Source organism: Callorhinus ursinus, unplaced genomic scaffold (genome assembly GCF_003265705.2).
Source record: "Callorhinus ursinus isolate GAN/ISIS: 27379988/994484 unplaced genomic scaffold, GSC_fseal_2.0 scaffold8, whole genome shotgun sequence".
Lineage (NCBI taxonomy): Eukaryota > Metazoa > Chordata > Mammalia > Carnivora > Otariidae > Callorhinus > Callorhinus ursinus.
The window spans coordinates 64061784-64078175 of record NW_027397070.1 but is presented as its reverse complement, the minus strand read 5'-3'; the positions used below and the strand labels follow the sequence as shown (position 1 = coordinate 64078175).

The 16392-nt window shown below is 55.7% G+C and overlaps 1 long non-coding RNA gene across 3 annotated transcripts in view; it reads right to left on the bottom strand.

The window, feature by feature from the left end:
* Positions 1-10665, bottom strand: part of LOC112822697 (uncharacterized) — a 15914-nt gene extending 5249 nt beyond the window's left edge. Inside the window, exons 1-5 of one of the 3 annotated variants that reach the window (XR_012379155.1) lie at positions 10108-10665; positions 8874-9021; positions 7526-7621; positions 6660-6966; positions 2945-3220 (exon numbers count right to left, since the gene is read on the bottom strand). This is a non-coding gene — a long non-coding RNA (uncharacterized lncRNA). Of the gene's footprint in view, positions 1-2944; positions 3221-5140; positions 6967-7525; positions 7622-8873; positions 9022-10107 lie in introns of those variants that run through there. The other 2 variants (XR_012379156.1, XR_003207763.2) reach the window with 2 other exon arrangements.
* Positions 10666-16392: the final 5727 nt, after the last annotated feature.

Genomic DNA, 16392 nt, shown 5'->3' with positions numbered 1-16392 from the left:
GTGGTGGTGGTGATGGTGGTGATGGTGATGGTGGTGGTGATGATGGTAATGATGGTGGTGGTGGTGGTGATGGTGATGATGGGGATGGTGGTGGTGGGGAAGGCAGCCTGGCTGCCTGTGTTGTCAGACTCACTCTGACAGGCATGGGGGCCCTTGGATGACTTGAAGTCATCTGTGTCCCTTTGCTCGTCACTCTGGCGAGGGCAGTGAAGGCAGCCTTCTTGCTTGCTGGGAGGCTCCTGGACGAGGGTTTGTGAATTTCATTCTCCTTCCAAAGGTGCAGCTGTAATGGACGAATATTTTCTGGCCAAACCCAGTGGAAGTTGGACCTATATCTCAAAGTGTCAGGCTGCAAATGTCAAGGCGGTGGTGGGGGAGGACAGAGGGTGGGGAAGAGGACATGGCAAGGGGGCCGTGGACTGGAAGAGCGGAGGCTGGGGAATCCTGTGCTAAGGAGCTTGTCCAGGAGAGCTGGACACAACCATCATCATCACCATCACCACCACCAACAATCAGGCCTTTTACTAAGTCCCATCCGAGTCTTGAAGACGGTTACACATCCACTGCCAGCTGTGCCCCACCCAAAGTGAGGGGAAAGGGTGCCTCTCTTAGCTCATCTCATCACCATCCTAAAGGGGGCACTGCCAATGTGGCTGTCCCCAGGGAGATCAGGGCACTGGGACCTTGCATGCGTGAGCCTGCCAGACCCGACCTAAGCAGCTCCAGTGAGAGGCATCTGGAAGAAGGAGTGGCCTGTCAGGAGAGTTGGCAGCTAAAACCCTAATCCCCCCACGGGATGTGGAGATGCAGCCCAGACTCTGGGACTGGTCAGATTTTAGGGGCTGGGGCTGTGAGGGGTGTTTCCTCTGCCCTCTTCAGGGAATGCCCAGACTAGACCTTCCTCCCTCCTCTCTTGCAACCATGCAGGGTGACGGGCCATATAGGGCATTCAGACCTTCCAGCATAATCCTTCCCTCCCTCAGACCACTTTCTTTCTTCCTCCCTCCCTCCCTCCCTCCCTTCCTTCCTTTCCTTCTTTCTTTCCCTTCCTCCTCCCTTCCTTCCTTCCTTCCCTTTTCTTTCTTTGAGACAGAGAGCGAGCGAGCGAGCGTGCACACGAGTGGGGAAGGGGCATCCTGGATCTTATCAGAGGAAGGAGAAGGTGAGGAACTGCTTCACCATCATCCCTGGTGCTCGGGATGGGGGCAGTCTGAACTCCTGCGGTGCAAGGACCATTACCAACCATCACTGCCTCCCTGAGTGTCTAGTCCGGAGCCTGAAACCAGAGGTTTTCAGTGCATATTTAGTCAATGAATGTGCAGAGTGGATCCTGAATGGACATTCTGGCTCTGACTTTAAGCCCGGACTGACTTTCCCAATGCCTACCCAGCTTTTCCCAAGCCCAGCCTGGGCACAGCAGACTCACTGTTTCCTCTGTTTTTCTTTGCTGGGTTGATATCCCTGTTTTTCTCCTTCTCTAGGAATGTCAGGACCCATCCTCCTCCCCCCTTCTGCTCACCCCTCCCTTAGAATTGCCTCTCCTCCCCATCCCTGCATGGCCATCATCCGGCTTCTGCCGCTCCTCCTGGCCTGCCTGCACCTTTCTCATGGCCCCCAGGTGGCAGCCCCATCCTTAGCCTTCCTGTCCTGCCGAGCCTGTTGCGTGCAGCTGTTGGCCCATGCCCAGGCCTCAGATGGCTTTGTGCTCCTGTCTTTCTCCACTCGCTGCCTCGCACCCTCCTCCCTTGGCTCCTCGGCTGGCCCATCACAGCGGTCGCCTGGCTCCGGCCCTCTTCCTCGCCCCGTCCTCCACCTCCCTCCAGCTCAATGACCTGAGAAATGCAAGGACGGAAATTCCTACCACGTCCTCATTTATTTCATTGTTTGGCTTTTGCAGCAGTTGGTTAAGTCTTGGGGAGTCAGGCAGGACTGGGTTTGAACCCGGATTGTGCCACTTAGCAGCTGTATGACCTTGCACAAAGGTCACCATGGCCACACCGCTGTTGGTTTCTTCTGTTTCTTTGCACAGGGCCAGACACATGCCCTGGAGGGGCAGAGGGAGTGGGAGAGAGAGAATCTCAAGCAGACTCCATGTTCAGCGTGAGGCGGCGGCGGGAGTGGCCCTTCCAGGGAAGCAGTTGTGAGGAGGCGAGGCCATGACAATGATGACATCCGGGGACAGGCTCAGCTATGGAACAAGTGGCTTCGCCATGCCTTGCCATGCCATGGACCAGCAGTCAATCCCCAACCTGGCCTGGTGATTCCCAACTACTCTGGTGTTCATGCCTCCAAGGTCTGAATTTCCTTTCAGAAAAAGGAATAATGGCGGTGCAGCTAAGAGAGGCACCCTTTCCCCTCACTTTGGGTGGGGCACAGCTGGCAGTGGATGTGTAACCGTCTTCAAGACTCGGATGGGACTTAGTAAAAGGCCTGATTGTTGGTGGTGGTGATGGTGATGATGATGGTTGTGATCATGGTGGTGACAATGGTAATGATAGTGATTATGCTGATGGCAGTGGTGGTGATGGTGGTGGTGGTGGTGGTGGTGGTGATGACGGTAGTTGTGATCATGGTGGTGATGGTGGTAATGATAGTGATTATAGTGATGGCAGTGGTGGTGGTGATGGTGGTGGTGGTGATTTTGTTGGTGATGATGGTGATGAGGGTAATGGTAGTGATGGTGGTTGTGATCATGGTGGTGATAATGATAGTGATTATGTTGATGGCAGTGGTGGTGATGGTGGTGGTGGTGCTAACGGTGATGATGGTGGTGGTGGTGAGGGTGATGATGGTGATGGTGGTGAGGGTGATGAGGGTGATGGTGATGATGGTGGTGATGGTGGTGGTGGTGATGGTGGTGGTGGTGATGGTGGTGATGGTGATGATGGTGGTGGTGCTGACGGTGATGATGGTGGTGGTGGTGATGGTGATGATGGTGGTGGTGCTGACGGTGATGATGGTGGTGGTGGTGATGGTGATGATGGTGGTGGTGGTGAGGGTGATGAGGGTGATGAGGGTGATGGTGGTGAGGGTGGTGATGGTGGTGGTGGAGATGACAATGACATTGGTGAGGATGATAATGATGCCATTAATTCACTGTGTGACCTTGCATGAGACTTGTATCTTCACTGGTCTCAGTTTCTTCATTTATAAAACAAAGAGGTTTCTCCGTTTATAAAACAAAGAGGTGGAACTTCATCTTCCTTCCTCCTGTGAGATTCTGTGATCCAAAGAGAAGATCAGAGGATGTAGGGAAATCTTTTAGGAAAGAAAGAAAAGGGATTGGAGGAAGACACACCAATTGGGACCAAACAGGGGCAGAGGGAAATGTTTGTTCAGTCACCAGACAGAAGAGCGACCTCTCCTGAAGTCTCTCTCCCCACTGGCCTGGGAAGACTGTCCCTCTGCTTCTGGGGGCCTAAGCCTGGCTCCTGCTGGAATGGAGGTGGGGGCACGACACAGCCCACTTTGTGTTGACTATCCCTTATTTCCCAGCCCAGCGAGTCCTCACCTGCTAATTACGTCTACCAGGCCTGCCTCCACCGAATTTAGCCTCACAGAATCTCTACCCCACCCCCAAAGGGTCTGGAGCAAATCATTAAAATATCAGGTTTCCAGCCCCTGGGGGATGAGTAGGTGCTAAAAAGAGGCCCAGCTGGATTTGTCAAAAACCAATCAACTCTCACACACCAAATATCCCTGCTTGGTGCAGGCAACCAGTCTGGTGCTTAGGGGTTTGAGCGGCAGTGGGAGGGGTACAGAGAGGGCTCTGGGAAAGCGCTTAACCCCAGGGCACCAATTAGTTGCCCTCAGGGCCAGACAGAGCCATGGGGAGCCAGGGAAATTACCCTGTGGACAACCTACAAGTTCAGTCCTTCACCAACTGCGGAAGTTTTTGACGGCTCAGGCTTTCGACCTATAGCATGGGGTCAGTCTTGCTCGCCTCTTACAAGGGTCACATGGGTCCAGAGCTGTGGTAGAACTTTGCAAGCAGCAAGGCGCTAAGGAAATGCAATTCATTCATGCACTCCTTCAATCAAGAAAGTCTTCTTAGAGCACCCGCTGTGCGCCAGCCCCAGGGAGGCGGCAGGGTCCTACCACTCTGCCCTTGGCTGCCACGTCTTCCTGTCTCGGGGGTTCTCCCTTGGCCTCTGTGACCACAGCGTAGTCTCCTGCACTGGATCTTCTTCTGCCTGACCCTGGATGTGAGGGTTCTTTGAGCTCTGCCCTGGGTGCTGTTCTCCCTCCTCCCCTCTCCTCATTCTCTCTGCGTGACATCTTCTACTCCCATGGCCACGACTGCTCTCGCAGCAGATAGCTCCCGAGATCTAAATCTCCAGTCCGGACTGGTCGTGCTCACTTCTGGTCTCATGTATCTGTCCACCTCGGAAGGCCCTTAACATCAACTCCTTGAGAACAGATCCTCTTCCTGGGCTCTCCGAAGCTGCTCCTCCTCCTATGCATCCTTAGTAAAGGGCACCGCCTTCCACCCAGCTGCCCAAATCAGAAACCTGGGAGTAGTCATGCTCATCACCTCCCTCCCTATCTCCTCAGCTGCCTCCCGGTGAGCCCTGGTCCTGCAATTCTTCTTCTGTTAGAGCTTCCGGCTTTGGTTGTCTTTCTCGGCCCCGCTGGGGCACATCTCAGCAGCCCCTCAGCTGCTCTCCCGCCCTCACTTGCGCCTTTCCTGACTCCTCTGCTCGTTGCCACGATGATCTTGCTGAAATGCAAGTCTGATTCCAAACCCCTGCCCCGACTTCCAGGAGACCTCTGTTCCTATAGGCTGTTTCCCTGCAGAGGGTACATAGGGGAGCCCCTCTGAAGCCTTGGCTCCACGCGGTCTCGCTGTTGAAGGGCCGCCTTCCAGTGGTTTCACCTACTTACCAGTCTAGGTCCAAGCAAGTCACTTAGCACCCTAGGCCTTAATTTCCTCATCTGTCAAATGGGGACAATATGTGCTTCATGCACAGGATTGTTGTGAGGTTTGAATGAAGTCAAGAAGGTTCGATTTCACCGACAGGGTCATGGCCATCTCAGTGTGTGTGTGTGTGTGTGTGTGTGTGTGCGCGCGCGCGCGGTGCATGCGCATGCTAGGGAATACAAAGAATTACAGGGTAAACATGAGGCACATTCTTATAATATTACTTTTACTCAATTCTTAAGGCCCAATATCTGTCTGTCTATCTATATCTATTGATCATCTACTTATTTTTCCAATATATTTTTATATTAAAACAAACATGGACATATCATGGAATCAAATGCAGATTTCGCATCCACATAAAAGAGAAACATGAGCTCTGGCAGACGCCATTGGTGGCCTGTCCACATCTCCTCACCCACAGGACTTCAGGTGTCACCACTTAATCTCTGAAATGCTGGCACCAGCATTTCTGTGGCTGTAGAGGCTCACTCCTCTTACCCCGTGCAGGTCAGAGGGCCAGGAGGTGAACAGCCTCTGCTGACAGCCCTCAGCCAATGAACGACTAGAGTTGGTATATCAGTGCTATAGCTCCCATGTTCTTAGGGATCAGGGGTAGGGTGGATAGCTCTGAGGCACGTGGACTCTAAGAATGCATGGGCTCTGAGGTGTGGAAGCTCTGAGGTGTGTGGATTCTAAGGTGTATAAGCTCTGAGAATGCATAGGCTCTGAGGTATGTAAGCTCTGAGGTGTAAAAGCTCTGAGGTGTGTAAGCTCTGAAGTGTGTGGGCTCTGAGGTGTGTGGGCTCTGAGGTGTGTGGGCTCTGTGGTGTATAAACTCTGAGAACGCATAGGCTCTGAGGTATGTAAGCTCTGAGGTGTGAAAGCTCTGAGGTGTGAAAGCTCTGAGGTATGTGGGCTCTGTGGTGTGTGGGCTCTGAGGTGTGTGGGCTCTGAGGTGTGTGGGCTCTGTGGTGTATAAACTCTGAGAATGCATAGGCTCTGAGGTATGTAAGCTCTGAGGTGTGAAAGCTCTGAGGTATGTGGGCTCTGTGGTGTGTGGGCTCTGAGGTGTGTAAGCTCTGAGGTGTGTAGGCTCTGAGGTGTGTAAGCTCTGAAGCATGTGGGCTCTGAGGTATGTGGGCTCTGTGGTGTGTGGACTCTTGAGGTGTAGAAGCTCTGAGAATGCATAGGCTCTGAGGTGTGTAAGCTCTGAGGTGTGTAAGCTCTAAGGCACACGGGCTCTGAGGTGTGTGGGCTCTGAGGTGTGTGGGCTGCGTTGGCTCCAGAGCCCCGAGCAGGACTGGGGGGCAGTTGCCCACAGTGGTAATGGGTTTGTCCACATACACTTTTTGGGCTACCTTCCCTTCCTTGTCTCATTTTCCCAGCTCCCTGCTGGTGTGTCCTGGGGGCCTTCCTTTCCCACAAACCGACCTCTGCACTGCCTCCTGGCCTCAGAGTCTGTTTCTGGGAGAATGAAACTGAGACACGAGACACCTACCAACAACCACAGCAGCAAGAGAAACAACCATAACGACAATAAAACTAGATTCCAATTAGCACGCTAATCGTCTTTCACGCATCATCCTCACTTAACCTTTCGTTTCCCCAGCAGGAGCTCTATTTCCAGATGAGGGTCCTGAGGCTGAGGGAGGTTACACGGCTTGCCAGGCCTCACAGCTCATGGGTGCAGTGCTGGGATTCCAGCTCTGGAAGAGTCTGGCGCCCGCACACTAACCTCGAGGCAAGTAGTCATGTTAGTTGGTGCCCTTTGGTGGAACCGTCCAGAAGCTTGTCTCTGGGGAAAACACTGGTGGACTGTAATCCAGGAGGTCTGGGTGGGCCAGGCAGCTGCTGAGGAGTCCGACGAGCCCAGCCAATCTCTAGGCCGTTCCTCATGTCTCACTGCTTTTTTTTCTTTCAATGTTATTGAGCTTTATTTTCTTGGAATCAGTTATTTTTATAATACAAACTATAAAATCCTTTCAGGCAAAGCAAATAATTACATTCAACGAATATCCATAGATTCAACAACTGTGAGTGTTCTGAAAGAAAGCAGAAATATAAATCTTTTCATGCACTAACACATCTGATATTTGTTTCTGTGTTTATGTATGTATTTATCATTAGTTTCAGAAGTAGAATTTAGGGATTCATCAGCTGCACGCAACACCCAGTGCTCATTCCATCACGCGCCCTCCTTAGTGCCCGTCACCCGGTTACTCCGTCCCCCCACCCCCTTCCCCTCCAGCAACCCTCAGTTTGTTCCCTGCAGTTAAGAGTCTCTTATGGTTTGCCTCCCTCTCAATTTTCATCTTATTTTATTTTTCCTTCCCTTTCCCTGTGCTCATCTGTTTTGTTGCTTAAATTCCGCATATGTCTCTTTTTGAAACACTTTGCCTTTTTTAATTGAGCTCTCATTTTCCCACTGGCTAAGTACTGGGCACGAGAGCCCGCGCACCGCCTCTCAGCTTGCTAGGAGGAGACCCAGGAGGGAGCGCTTGTGGCCTCCCTTCCCGAAGGCCACGTGGGCTTTTCAAGGGCGGCTCGAAACCCAGATCTCTAGGTGAAATTTCCCCACCTTAAAATATGGGCGCTACTTACACACATTGAGAATCCACCTTCTGGGGGCCCAGTGAACTCCATGCAGAGGCTGAATTTTGCCCGATGGCCAGGCGGTGAAGCGACAGCAGCTGGAAGCTACAAGGGTAAACGGGCCACCTGTCTTTTCCACCGGGGAACCAACCAAGTTGCCCCGACTTCCATTACGGTAAAGGGACAGACCCGTTCCTGGGCCCAGCCCGCCTGAGGGGATGAAGTCTTTCCGCCGAAGTACCCGAGCCTGAAGCTGAGCAGGGCCTCCCTGCATGGCCCGGGGAAACTGAGGCTGCCGGGGGCGGGGGGGGGGAAGTATGCCGAGTTCCCACCCTCCAGACAGCATCTGAGCTGGAGGAGAACCCTCCCCTCCTGGGCCTCCTGGGCCCTTTGGCCCTGGCAGGGCGGTGGGAGGTGCCCTGGTTTGGGCCGCGGCCGCGGGAGCCTCCTTGCTGGCCTCTGTGGGTGGCTCTGCCCATCGGTTAGTTTTCAGAGTCTGGGGCTGGGGACTTTGCTGACAGCTGCCAAAGCCCAGGGTGAGCGGTAAGCCACCAGACTTCAGAAGGACTGTGGGTGTTTATTTAAAACCCTACAAACAGTTTACAGCCAATGGAGCACAGTTTACAGGCCAAGACCTCAGTGCCGAGCGAGGGGAGGCCACAGGGACGGCAGACGGCTCGTCGCTCCTCACATGCTAAGAAGCTGGTGGGGGGTATGCTGGCCAAGGGGGCCACCTCACTGGGCAGCCCTGGGAGGCTGCTGGCTCCTGCCTCGCTGCACACACTCTCTTGGGTCCCCCCACCCCTTGTTGCACATTGAATTGCATCCCCTCAAAAGATATGTTGAAGTCCTGAACCATGTACCTGGGAATGTGACCCTCCTTGGAAATCGGGTCTTTGCAGATGGAGTCAACATGAGGTCATGAGGTTGGGCCCTAATCAATTAATGACTGGTGTCCCAATAAGAAGGTTATACGAAGACACACACACACACACACACACACGCGCGCGCGCGCACAGAGGAGAGGCCCATGTGACCGTGGACACAGAGTTGGGGTCATGCTGTCACAAGCCAAGGACTGCTGTGACCCCCCGCGAGCGGCGGGGAGTCGGAAGAGGCAAAGAAGTGTTCTTTCCTAGAGCCATCAGAGCATGGGCCGGCTGACACCCCGACTTTGGACTTCTAGCCTCCGGCACTGTGAGCGAATACATTTCTGTTGTGTCGGGCTGCCCGGCTTGTGGTTTCTACTGTGGCCTCCCTAGGAAACGAATGTGCCTGTCCTTCCTCAGGGCCTCTGCTAGGAGCCATTCATTGCACACTCCCACCGTGGCTCTCTGGGCTCCAGACCCACATATACCTGAGTGCCACTTGGATGTGTCCCCCTGGCCGCCCCTTGGGCTCCTCAGCTCAGCTTCCCTGCAGCAGGGCCTGGCCGTGCCCTCGTGGTGTCCCGGCAGAAACCACTGGCTCCTGGAGCTGGTGAGGCAGAAAATGGCAGATGCCACCTGGGGGCCAAGAGAAGGTAATCCTGAGCAGGTAAATGACAACAGGTTTTCTCGGGAGAGCCGAGGATGGCATAGAGCGAGAGGAGCCGAGATCCTGCCTTTGGGGTGGGATGGGCAAGAGGTCCTCCCCCAAGGCACGGGGCCATCAAGTCTCAGACCCAGAGCCCGGGAAGGGTCTCCATGACCCCTTGCTACTTGGTTGGTTGTGGACGAGCGGCCCGTGAGCCTGCAGATTCTAGAACCTTCCCCAGACCTGCATAGTGAGAACCTGCATTTGACCCAGATGCCTGGTGACTTGCATGCACTTAGCATCTGAGAGGTGCTGGGCTATGGCAGGGAGCATGGTGGGATGGCTGGACTTGCTTTTCCTCTGCCTCTGGGCTCTGCTGGGCTTCCCACAGGAGCTGGGCAAACGCTCTGAACCTGGGGCCAGTGCTGAGAAAAGAAGAGGACATTCTGGACTTTAGGGTTCACTGCTGCCAGCCACGGGCTCCAGGCAGAAACCCGGCATCGCCTGGAATCCTTCCCTCTCGTGACCCTCCACCCTGGCCTAGTCACCAGCCCAGGAAGGCAGGAGGTCTGTCATCACTCCACCCCCACAGCCAGTCTCTTCTTCTTGCCTGGACAACTGTGAGGGGCCCTAAAGCTTTCCCATCCCCTCCCAGACCTGCCTCCTCCAAGTCTCTCCCCACCTGGCTGCCAGAATGATGGTAAATACCCTTAATTCCCACCCAGTCAGGCCCTGACTTAACCCTCAGAGCCCCCACCCCCTTGGCCCCATCTTCACAGAAGGCCCCAAATCCTGGAGGCCTGGAGGCCTGGTCCGAGTCGGCCCACCCCATCGGTTCCCACTTGCCGCTGGGCAGGCACTAGCCTGCTCTGGTTCGTGCCCCTTCCCTCCAGCCACCTTTGTCCACGCAGGGTCCTCCACCTGGCACACCCTCCCCATCCGTTCCTTTCTTCTGCTCAGCTGCTACCTCACCCTTGAGATGCCACCTCCCCCGGGAGGCCCCCCCTGCACCCCAGGTCAGGCCAGGCTTCCCCGACAGCTGCGCCCCTGTGCCCTGTGCTCTTCGTCCTTGGCACCTGTCACAGTGGTGATCGTGGGCACGGGGCGACGTGCGGGAGCCGGAGGGCAGGGGCCAGGTGTGCCCGCATCGCTCAGCCAACAGGGAGGAAAACTAGCAGGGCTGGCACTCGGTACAGAAGGAACTCTCCGTCTGTTCTTCACTCCGGGGCCCAGCCTTTACTCCCCGGTGACGCGCGGGTGTTCAGACGCTGCAGGCGCAGGAGAGAGGCCTCTGCCTGGGGAAACGCGAGGAGAGCTGTTCCCGCTGGCGCCTCTGCCGTGAGCCGGCCTCACCGAACATCCTGGATGGCTAGATGTCGGCCAGGGCAGCTTCCCGAGACTTCTGGGGTGAGCTGGCTGCAACCGCGTCCAACTCCGGCTGGAGAAGTTCTCTGATTGCAGGCTGGCTAGTACCGGCTAGCGGGCCGAGGGCGGGCTGCCCCCTCCTGCCACCCGGCGCCCCTCGTGCGCCTCCAGCACGCCCCCCCTTGGCACCAGGACGGTTTTGCGGGAATGCCAGCCTCGGTGGGCCGGCGCCGGCGCGGCCCCCCTTTGTGGGTCCCCCGGCGGGCCGAGGGCACGAAGGGCCGGCCGAGGCACAAGTGCGTCTGCGCGGCTCTCCCGCCTGCGAGCGAGCGCCGCGGAGCATGTGCCTTCCCACCACCCGCGACGAGACGGGCTCCCTTTGCGTGGCCCGCCGTATGTGAACCCGACAGCGCGGCTCGCGTCCTCGTTTGGTTTTATTTCGGTTGCGTCGAGGCCTAGTGTTGGTATGTTAAGGTGCACGGCACTTCGGGGTGCAGTCGTGGGCGCCAGGCACCCAGACCAGGCGGTGAGCTGTCTGCCCCCGCCCCGTGGGCTCCCTCCCGCCCCCTCGCAGCCCCTCCCCCACCGCAGAGGCAAACGCTGTTCTGGCCTCTCGCCCCAGGCCCTTCGTCTGTCCCTGGACGTCCCATAAATGGACTCACCCAGAGAAGACCTCTCTGGCCCCTTCCGCTCCAGGCGGCGCCGGTGAGATTCTGTTCGTCGGGGGGCGTGCGAGCCGGCCGTTCCTCTTCGTCTGCCGGCCACCGGCCGATCATCCTACAGCGGACGGAGCTGGATTGGAGGGACATTTCCCGGGCTGTCCGAGGTTGCCCGGTTAATAAACGGCCGTGCTGGGATCCTGTGTTCTGCCTCAGCTTCCCGCCACCTTTCTGGACAAAGGATGTTGACTGGAGAGCAGTCGTCCGGGACCGGGCAAAGCCTTCCCCCAAGAGCCTTTCTCCCCAATTAAGGAATCGAGAGAGCCTGGGCGTCCGATGACCTTGGTCATGTCAGTCAATCTCTCCAAGCCTCATATTTGCCTCCTGTCAAAACGGGGATGGAACGGCTTCTTTAAAGAATTGGGGTGCGTCCAGTAAGGAATAGCAAATATCTAAGCAAACTAACAAGTGAGCAAACACACTCTTGCTGTGAGATCTCGGGCAGGTCCCCTTGCTGCTGTGGGTGGTCACCTGCTCTGAGCGGTGAGGAGTGGGCAGGCGCCCCCGGGTCCCTGGCTGTCCCCCAGGCTGCCGGGCTCTGGGCTCCGTGGCCTCCCGGACAAGTGACAAACCGGTCGGGTGACCCGGGCTGAGATTCTGCTGCTCTGCTGGGCAGGGCGGGGGCCACGCTGGGGGCGGGCGAGTGCTCTGACTGACGGCGAGTCCATCCCCCAGTGTCTGCAAATTCACTTTTGTTTATGTTCCTGAAAAGCTAAGAAAGCCAGTGAGACTGAGCAGCTCCACACCAGACGTGCGTTTTCATTGTAAAAATATTTTTGCGGGTCAGAAAATTGCACCAAAATGTTTTCACAGGCAAAATGCTGCTGTGTGCTGCTCAATCCCGCCACTGGCCGCCAACCAGGGATGGGGCTGCGTAGATGCACCCCAGGGTAGACATTTCAATAATAATAGTAACAAACATGTAGCAAGCACTTACTATGTGGCATTTTGCCGGTCAGTTCTTTGTGATGTTTTTACCCCCACCCCTCCCTGTGTTGTCAGTCTGATTATCATCAGTTCTGTTTTGCAGATGAAGGAACTGAAGTCCAGAGAGGTTGAGTGACTTCCCCAAGGTCACACAGCCTGCCAGGAGCAGAGCGAGGATCAGAATCCAGGTCTGTCTGACTTTAGAGTCCAGATTCTTGTTCACCATGGTGCACCTCGGAGGCCCTAATTCAAGTGTGGAGCACACCCTGGGTTCTCCCCTCAACTTTCTTTGTGTCACTATGGTTTCCAGCAATTTTCTAGGATGAAGTTATCTGAAAGTTTCACAACTGTACCTTGTTGCCAATCTAGAGAGAGCCCAGAACGTTCCCTGCGTGGAGGACTGTTGGAGCCAGAGAGGCTTTGAAGATTACCTCCTGGGATCTGCTCCCGTGTCCGTGTAGACGAGGTAAGGGAAATGGCCGCCCCTGCACGTTGAGCTGGGCGGAGGCGCCTGCTCTCCCGAGCTCCCGAGCTGCACACTGTCCTTGTTTGCCGGCTCTGTGAGGCCAGATATTTTACACAAATGCAGCCCACGTGGCTTTGCTGTGCTGCTGAAGTCCCTGACACACACATTTATACACAAAAACATGGCAGGACGTGTCACAGACCTGCACAAACTGCATCCCCGGTCATAGAACACGCCCCTCTGAGCCGCGATCTGGGGACTCATCTTCTGTCCATACTCAACTATGTGCAGCCAGTGGAAAAACAGGAGTAAACAAGTTAAATAATTCAGGGGATTCCTCCCTCCCTCCCCCAGGCCCACGGGTGATGCCTGTGGCCGAGCTAGGACCACCACCAACCCTGCCTCAGCCCCAGCTCCCAGCAACCCACAGACGCATCCCATCTTTTTCCTCCAAGGCGGTTCCAGGCACCAGCCAGCTCAGAGGCCTGGTGCTCAGGTGGGCGCAGGTAGGAAAAGGGCCGGCTGGGCTTGCTAAGAGGCAGGGGCCCCCCGAGGTGCTGGGAGGGAGGAGGGGTGTATATGTGGGCTCTTGTGACTCTCGTCACCTGTGCTGTTTTAGCCTCTAGCCCTGGGAGGACAAGATCCACTGTGTGGGTTCACCACACGCCTCCTTGAGGACAGGGTCATGGTGACGGATGGCGTGGAGCTAGGGTCCTGCTGCCCTCGGAGCGATGGAGCCCTGCCTCTGGTTCTGTGAAGTATTCTGGGGGGTCACTGACCTCGCCTGGAGCTGGAGCTCTCAGAGACAGTGGGGACAGGGGAGGACAGCCCGTGGGGACTGTCTGGGGGGCGGCTCACAGCCGGGACAATGACATCCTCAGATGGAAGCTATCAGAGGGGTCGGTCAAGCCCCTAGCACACCTGAGGTGGGGCTCAGTTACCTTGGATCGAAGGAAAGTGCTCGGCTCTCAGCCTCTTGTCATGCCAGGCATCCACCTGCCCCTTAGCCGCGTCATGCTTGCAAGTAACGTCACGATGCCCAGAAGAATACGTCACACACTCTCACTATTGTCTCTGTTTCCGCCGAACATGGCACAGTGCTGGACACCGAGGGGGTCTCTATAAACAGTGTTTGAACAGAAGTGCACAGTATTTAGAACCATTTCGTCCAGGATGATGTCCCTCCGAGAGGGTTGGGGGCGGCTCGCTCTCATGTCAGCATGGAGACAGAGGGGACTGGTGCACCAAACACTGTCTTTTACAAATCAGGGGAGCTGCCCAATCCTGGAGTGTGTACGCGTGGTGTATATGTTAGGGGTGTGTGTGTGTATAGGCACTGGGGTGCATGTGTGTGTTGGGATACATGTCTGTACGTTGGGGTGCATGGATGCATGTGTGTGGTGGGTGTGTGCGTGTGTTCGGGTGCATGTGTACGTTGGGTGTGTGCGTGTTTTGGGGTGCATATGTGTACATTGGGGTGCATGGATGCGTGTATGTTGGGTATGTGCGTGTGTTGGGGTGCATGTGTACGTTGGGGTGCATGGATGCATGTGTGTGTTGGGTGCATGTGTGTGTTGGGGTACACGTGTGTGTACTTTGGAGTGCATGGATGCATGTGTGTGTTGGGTGCATGTGTGTGTTGGGGTACACGTGTGTACTTTGGAGTGCATGGATGCATGTGTGTGTTGGGTGCATGTGTGTGTTGGGGTACACGTGTACTTTGGAGTGCATGAATGCAAGTGTGTGTTGGGGTATGTGTGTGTATGTGTTGCGTGCATGTGTTGAGTGTGTGCGTGTGTCTGTGTGCATTCACGTGCAGGGGGGGTGGAGATCAGCACTTGGGGGAGCTGCCCTGGCAGCCACAGGGACGGAGGCTTAGGGGGGGTCCAGGGGCCTGGCTGAGTCCGAAGCTGGTGGTTGAAGCAGATGGCAGTGAGCGGAGAGAGCAGGCAGCAGCCTGACTGCTTCCAAAGAGGAGGGCAGCAGAGGGACAGGGCTGCAGCGGGGGGGCGGGCGGGCCTCACAGCCACCGGCCCATTCAGTCCGAGCCCCAGCCTCAAGGGGCAGGACTCTGACTCCCATGGTCAGCAGAGGGGAGGACCCCGACACATGAGGGCACTTGCCCAGCTGCTGAGCTGTCTGAGGACCCGAGGGGCTGCGTGTCAGATGGATGTCTTCACCTCTGAGATGGTTAATTTACATCTTAACTGGGCCGGGCTACGGGATCCAGATAATGTCGTCCAGCATTATTCTGGATGTTTCTGTGATGGTGTGTTTGCATGAGATTAACATTTAAATCAGTAGATTTGAGGAAAGCAAATGACCCTCCCTCAAGTGGATGGGCCTCTTCCAGGCAGTTGACGGGCCCGAAGAGAACAGAAGACTGACCTCTGCTGAGTGAGAGGGAATTCTGCCAGCAGACGGACTTGAACCAGCCCACCCTGCAGACTCTGGTCTTGCCAGTTTCTCCATAACCACGTGAGCTCATTCTTTCAAACAAATCTCTATGGTTCTGTTTCAATGGAGAGCCTTGACTAATAACACTTTCTCAGGAGTGGACGTCCGTAGAAGAGCCTAGGACTGGACAACCGGAAATAAATGCGAGTGGCCCAGGCTGGGGGTCAAGCCAGCGAGCTGTGAGGGGCAAGGTGGGTTCCAGAGCAGGAAGGAGCGGAGCAGGGACACAGGGGTAGTGGTGAGGGCCCCCCCCAACTCCGCACGTTCTTGCTCTGTGACCATGGCCCAGCCTTCTCTTGCCTGGGGAGCAGAGCCCCTCATTTCCCACTGCCAGGTTCTAGCCCCGCGCCCCGGATGGACTCCAACTACATCATGTGTCGTCCCCTTGGCTGTGGCCTCCGTGTAATCAAACACCCCTGAGTCAGATGCTGCAGAATTAACAATCCTCCACATGGTATAAACAGAGTCTAAATCAAATGCCAGTGAAAGGATATTGCCTTTTAAATAGGCCCTGACAGCTGTGGAAAATATTATGCCCAAATAGAATCCTTACATACGACAGACATTAATTCTTCAAGAACCCCTAAACGGGTCCTCTGGATCGTTTGTAAGATTTTATTTTATTATGGATTGGATGTATTGAAGTAAGACTATAATCTTATTGTGCTCTGACCTCTGTTTTTATAGCTCTGTATAAACAGCAGTTACCGTGTTAGAAGGAGAGATGTTTACAGATGGAGAAATAAAAACACGCCGCTTTACTGTGTTGTAGAAACCTGAAACCAGCCCAAGGCAGGGCCTGGGTTTTGTACGTCAGAGGCCCCGTCCTGATGGGAGTGGACAGCTTTGATGGGCAGGAACGCAGAGCCGGGCACGGTTCCTCTTGGTGGGGAGGACCCAAGCCCTCGGCTCCACAGTGGCAGGTCCCCACCGCCCCCCTCTTTCTGAAGGCTCCGGAGCTTCAGGCCAGCGGGATCCCTGGGCTGGACGCGGCTGGGATGGTTGGGTGTGTGTCTTGCATGTCTGTGGCCTCCTAGACGTGGAGGCTGTGCCCAGAGAGGTCACGGGCTCTGCAGCAGGGCAGACCTGGGGCTGATCCTGGGTCGGTGCTTACTGATTCTTTGACCTTGACTTAAACCCCCTGACCCTCAGCTTTCACCTGTGGAACACAGGAGTGGAAACCCCTGAAGGCACTGGGCACTCAAGAAAGTTCCTTTCCTTTGCCCGCCCCTTTCCTTGAAAAATCCCATTATAGTTGTCTGATAGTGGACCTGAGGGCTCTCAGGGAGTGGTCTTCTGAGGGTGGCCACAGGCCACCTTATGGAGCCCAGTTAGCCTCCCCAGGGGAGAGCCCCACCCTCGGCTACTAGCTTCCTAACTCAGGGTGCGCGGAATGCCAGCTAGGGACAGGTGCCAGGAGAAAACAA